Source organism: Tachypleus tridentatus, chromosome 1 (assembly GCF_004210375.1).
Source record: "Tachypleus tridentatus isolate NWPU-2018 chromosome 1, ASM421037v1, whole genome shotgun sequence".
Taxonomy (NCBI): Eukaryota; Metazoa; Arthropoda; class Merostomata; order Xiphosura; family Limulidae; genus Tachypleus; species Tachypleus tridentatus.
The window spans coordinates 132,555,360-132,562,283 of NC_134825.1; the positions used below are offsets into that span (position 1 = coordinate 132,555,360).

Consider the following 6,924-nt stretch of genomic DNA (forward strand, 5'->3'; position numbering starts at 1 on the left):
ACTCCTTAACTTATACCTCTTAGGATAGTATGTTTATTCATTGTTTGTCTGTGTTTTACCTGTACAAATGGACACTGATCATTGACCATATTTACTTTTTCCTTACCATGTGAACATACTTGTTAATGTTTATTTTCAGTTAATTGCTTTTTAGGTATAAAACAATCATTGATATTTTGTTCTGATTTATTACTCTTCATATATCCAAATACAAGTAAATGTTTACATCTCGTTCACTATTTTCTCACATGTACTCATTACATAAAGCTTAGTCGTAACTGATTATACTTTGCCATTTATGCGTGGCTGTTAACAACCCTTTTACAGCTGCTACACTTTTAAATACCTTTTGTGTATGTCACAAACTATTACTAATCCACATTCAAAATTTACTGCTGATGCATTAATGAAATTTTCATAATAAAATACATTATGATTTATATTATACCTGGTATTTTTCCTTTATTTCAAAAGAAAAAAGTAAAATTTTAGTTTTGCATCACGTGATGCATGTGGAGTTGAAATATTTTTAAATTTGGTTGTTTATGTTTCTCTTCAGTTTTGCCTCAGTATCTTCAGGACAATCTAGACAAGCTTCTTCTAGTACAAGATCAAAGCTTGAATCTTAGTTTTATTTTACAGTGATTAACCAAGAGCTTTTTTTTTGGGTAGATACCACTTGTATGACATATGTATTACCAACAGAAAGAGCAGTTTTCTCATGTATTTTCTCCAAACTAGAATGAAACGGAGACAATAAATTATATCTCGAAGGACAAGCAAATTGCTGTTTAGTTATTTCAGTGATGTCGAGAAACCCACTTGTTGAGAAATTTATATGCAAAAACGGCTCGTTTGGGTTGAGAAAATATTTTACATAGAAGAGCGAACAACGTTTCGACCTGACAATGACCGAAGAAGGTTGAAACGTTGTTCGCTCTTCTATGTAAAATATTTTCTCAACCCAAACGAGCTGTTTAGTTATTTGTTGAAATCAGTGTCTTTAGTACTTGACTGGTTTCTCTTGCCTTATGTGTTTGAAAGACAGTTACATTGTGCTTAAGTTTTACTTTTATATTTTAATTAATTATGTATTATTTATGTTTTAAAATTCATATTTGAGAGGCTTAATGATTATATAAGTTTTTCTACTCATCACTTCACTTCTCAAGGGTTATAAAAACAGATGAGTGCAAACACTTTGCCAGAGGCTAAAACATTTCTGCTGATCGTACTGTCACATGGCCCATGTGCACCAGTTTATATTTTACATAAATAATTAAAGGTATGAATTGGAAAGTAAAATAAAACATTAAAATAAATTAAGTGAAAAAGTAAAAACTTTTAAGTTATGCTCGTGACCCAAATAAGATGTTTTAAGATTATTCATCACAGACTGTATGGATTTTGGACACTTACCTTTGTCTACTTTCTAGACAAAGGTTTCTGGTCCTTCAAGGACATAACCCCTCCATTTATGCTTGTGGAGTTATTGTTATTTCTTAATATCCACATGTGATGATTTACTATTAACTGATGGTTGAGTATCTGTGCACACATACTTTTCACATGTGCCCTTCTCCCACAGGTGGTATTGACCCATAAAGACTGATTGTCAAGGAGTTATAAATTTATCACACAGTAGAGCAAACTCGTGCATTTTAGGTGGGAGTCTCACAAGGGTGGTGGTGTACAAGTCTCTAAGGTAGAATAGTATGATTTTAAGATAAAAATAGGTAATATAGATATCCATTGGAAATACTTTTTTGGTATGGAAGATGTTAACTTTTGAGGTTGCTTCTAGTATTTCAGGCTTCACTTTTAAGGTGTATGAACAACATATGAAATTCACCTTAACGGGTTAAGCCATTAGAAAATTTGCAGAAATCAGTGAATTATTTTTTCAGCATTTCTTAAATCCCTTTTTTTAAATATAAGATAACCTAAGAATGAAAACAATAATACTGAAAAATCTGAAGAAGTTCTGCTCTTTTTGTATTATTTGCATAGGGTCTGATGGAGGAATAACTTGTCAATCAGAAGTAGGAATTCCTTTTTAAGTACAACCTTTAATCTGGTTCTATAAATAAAATAATTGATAAAACGTAAGGTAGAAATATAATACAATCTTTAAAATAAGTTTATTCATTATGTATATAAACATGGTGAGATGCTCATAATTTTTGTCAGCATTGTAAAGACAACCATTGGTATTGGTAGAATTCATATAAAACATAAAAAAATAGAAATGTGTCAGTGCTGGAGAACTTGAACTCGATAACATGCTACAGTTGTTCTACATTCTGAAGACTTTTTTTCCTTTATGAATATGTTGTCATTTATATTAAGATTTATTTTGTAGCTTTTAATCTGTGTTTTACAAATAAAAGAAACTTAACATTTTCATATGCAAAAATGTTTTATTTAACTATCTCAACAACTATCTTTGTACTCGTGCCCCCCGTTAGTACAGCGGTATGTCTACGGATTTACAATGCTAAAATCAGGGGTTTGATTCCCCTCGGTGGGCTCAGCAGATAGCCCAATGTGGCTTTGCTATAAGAAAACACACACACACTTTGTACTCGTTTAAAATCTTGTTAAATTAATACTTCTAACTTTCAATATAGTATGTATATCTTCACAAAAGATAGTAGTGTTTCACTTAATATTTTCAGTCTTTAAATTCAAAAAACATACTTTAGTGAAGTATTTTTGATAAAATAAAAATATTCCATAAATATATTGAGCATTTGTTTTGAATAGTACATGGGCAAAGTAATTTTTACATTAAAATTAAAAAATGCTTTTCTTTATCTCAAACTTCCTTTCTGTAATCCTTAAAACCTCCTTAATACAATTCAAATGCTTTTCTTCAGTAAAACTTAATAGCTTATATGTTATTTTTTCTAACCTAACTCAAAAAGGAATCAGTGGTCAATCTGATGAAGCACATAATCATCAATAAAATCAAAATAAATTTAAATTACTCATTTTTCCTTTTATAATGACTTCATGTTGTAATATGAAACCACATTATTTTATTCTAATTATCTGTAAGTTTGTAACAATATACATTTACTTATAATTAAAATTTATTATTTTATTGCTCTTTGAATCATGATTAAATACACTGTATGCTTATAAGTTGTTGATCACTCAGGGAACATGCAGCTAACATTATGCTGTTGATTTTACATTACACAAGAGCTATTAGAACTAGTACAAGCAGCTAACTTGCATTCCTTGTGAGACAATTTTATTTTTATTTTTTTACTTAATTAACCTAAAAATATCCTTATTTATACATTTAGTTGTTTTTACAATTATACGTAAAGAATAAACATGAAAAACAATACATTAAATATTTATCAAATCTTTTTTTCTTGCTGTCTGTTGTTGAAGAGTTAACCCGAATTTTTTTACTACTGTTAGTATTGCACTTAACAATTTTTATTTAATTAAATAATGCTGCAAACAGTATAGACTAATTTGCAAAAAGTAAACAAATTTTGTTGCCTCTCAAAAATTTTCTAGCTTTTTAACTGCAACAACAGTTGTTACAAATTCATCCAAGATAACCATTACTTTTCTCCACAGGAAACTGTTCATAATCTGAGAGGAATTTACATTTAAATATTCAGAACATAGTGTTATGCAACACATCATTTGATAGATGTAAACCTTGAGTTTCTATTAGTTATGGGTAATATACAATTAAACGTAAGAGTGAACTATTAACGAATTATGAATGAGAGGATGTACCACAACAGGTCTGATTTTCTATTCAATAGCTCTGTAACCAAACAAAGTTGAAGACTATAATACATGTGGCTTATCTGAACAATGACAATTTTATAAAGAGTAATTTATGTTTGATTTTGTACTTTTTCTTGGGGTGGTTGATAAAATAGGGTGATAGCATGCTCAGTAGTTTTTTAAATATTGCCTTGTAGAATTAAGAACTTGAAACTTATTCATGTTAAATTATAGATTATCAGCTAAGATTTTATGCTATTCTAATTTGTACAACATAAAAATTAGTTAAATAAAATACTTAATATAAAACACTAAAACTTTGTGTTGTGCAGTAAAAATACTGGGGTGGATAAGGTTAAATGGATACATTCATCATCAGTAAAGATTTAAATTCTTTTATTAAAAAATGGAAAATTTTAATTGGTTGATAATTTATTTCTGCTGATATGATTGGATCACTTATTGACTCAAAGCATGCTGATACACTTTTTAAAAAAATAGATGCAATTTTCTTTTATATATATATATATATACACACACACACACACACACTGAAATATTACATAATACAAATGACATATAAAAATAAAAAAAAATTAAATTCTGCAGAAAAAATTCCACACTGCACTGTAATTTTCAACAATAACAAAACAAACTCCACATCCAAGGGATAATGTAACTTCAGCAGCACATTTACCCCACGATTTGCAGCTTATATGATATGAATATTAGTTCGGCACAGCTCGAAAGCAATAAAACTATAAAACTTAAATAATTTTATGCTGTTTAAGTTTAAAGCTATTTAAGATAAATGTAGTTCCATGTTACAATTTGAAGTCATACTAAGAAAAAAAAAAAGTGATATATTTAGGTTTTAGTTTTTGGTGATTACAAGGTTGGTCAATTTAAACAACTTTGAAGGGAGGTAAGCAGTAACACTGCCTATGTAGGGAAGGCTCACACTGTTTGTTGAAATGGTATTTTAAATATCTCTTAAATAGGTCATCCGAACTGTAAATATCATAGTAAAAGTTTTAATTTCTTTGTTCTCCTTTTTTATTACATGATAACTCAGTAACCAAAACAAATATCATAGTAAAAGTTTTAATTTCTTTGTTCTCCTTTTTTATTACATGATAACTCAGTAACCAAAACAATAGTGTCAACCAATTTCACTGCAGATATAGTTTCAAATAGAGTAGCTACCTTTATAAATATTGTTAATACTAGTAGTAATTAAAATAATAAAGAATTATATCATTGCACCTGAAGTTGGCTTTTTTTACAGAAATTTGGTGTTTCTTTAAAAAGGCTTAAAAAGTTTAGTGTGAAACAGGATTACCAGCCAAATGTTGAAAAACTGCATTAAAAATAACAAACATTTAAAGAAAACACTTTAAAAAAAAAGAAAAGAAAGTAAACATAGAGATGGCTAATACCTGTTCTTCAAAAACAATGTAAACAAGATAGTAGGGGTGGCATTTGCATCATTCCTATATAATAGCATAGAGAAGAATTAACATATAGCAATATATGTAACTATTCAATCACAGTTGAGTTTAATTTATCCTATTTTTTGTTTGTTAACATTCTATTACCCTGTGTGCCTGTGTTATTATGTATGGATGATGCAAATTCTGTCCCTGTTGTTTGCAAGATTTTTGAAGGATTGATATTAGTCATCCCTACATTAACTTCCTTTTTTAAAAAAAAAGTTTTTTTCTTCACTTGTAGAGTTTGGGTAGATAAAAACATTTTACTGGTATAAATCTTGAGGTGTTTCCATGCATTGGATCTGGCAATGACGACTGCCTTGAGGCTTATTATTCCAAAGCTCAACTCTGACAATAAATCACTGAAAGGTAGCATTAATGATGACATGTTGTGAGAAATTCATGAATAAGTAAATTCATTGTTTTGTGCTATGGACCCAAAATTGTGTGTTATAACACTTGGGGAAGTCATCTTGTAAGATTTTCTTAGTTTTTGAATTAAAAATAGAAGTTTTCTAAAATGATTCAAAATTGTCAGGGTGCTGGAAAGGTGGGGAACTTGGAGTTCAAAGTATGTAGTTTCACATTACAACCTGTGATCATTCTAGAAATGAGAGAAGTGTAATTGAGCATTTTTTAATTATTTTTTTGGTAGTCACACACTTAATCAAATTAATCTCATTTGTATAAAGTTATGGCAAAGAAAATAATAGATAAAATGTAAAGTTTACTGAAAAAGGAAAAATTAATTAGGAGGTTTTAGAGATTATGTAGATCAGGTTAAGAAAATGATTTTTAAAGTTAACAGTGGGAAAATCACTTTACACTTAGAGCACTCAACACTTTAACTCCATATGCTCACAAACATATATTTAGTAAAAAATACTTGATTAAAAAATCTGATTTTTGTATACAAAAGACTGAAAGCTTGTCAAATTTCATGGAGATACACTTACAATATTAAAAGTTATATGGAAACTGATGGTCACCTTGATCAACCCTATATGGAATGTTAATAAACATGCATGTGTTTATGCAGGAAAAATTCTTTAACTTCACTGTGCTAGTTTTTAATTAACTATCTGTTCACTGACTCAGTCAGATTAACTGACCTGTATTTGTAAAAGTATATACACTGATGTGTTACTATATTCTTGAATTTACTGACTGTGCTTTCATGAAATTTGGTAAGCTCTTGTGTATATTAGAAGTCTGTATTACACCAAAAATCATACTTCTTTTTTTAATAAAGAATTTTTATTAAAGATTTGTTTGTGAATTTCTTAAGCCTTTACTGGATCAGTCTGAATGAAAGATGATTTTTATGCTATGGAGAAAAATTACATTTTAGTTACTTTAATTAAAAGAAATAAAATATATACATATAAACAGTGATTGATAACACTTACTGTGTACTCTGTCTCTTTTGCACTTGAGTAAAAATTGTAATGTTCTTTTATAAGTACTGTTTAGTCTCACAAGTTTAGGCATCCAAAAATATTTATGTATCTTTTGACTGTGCCTTTTAGAATATAAAAGTATATTAATCACTAAACAGAATGTTCCAAAACTACTGTAATTTACCTGGATTTCTGTATTGATTATAAATAGATTAAAAAATTTAGAGAACCAAAATATTATCACCACATATCCTGCAATTTCACTGACTAGT

At 28.8% G+C, this 6,924-nt stretch overlaps 1 protein-coding gene across 1 annotated transcript in view; it reads left to right on the forward strand.

Moving 5' to 3' along the window:
• Positions 1-6,924, forward strand: part of LOC143233158 (uncharacterized) — a 144,207-nt gene that overhangs the window by 98,635 nt on the left and 38,648 nt on the right. The gene's annotated exons all lie outside the window — the stretch shown is intronic.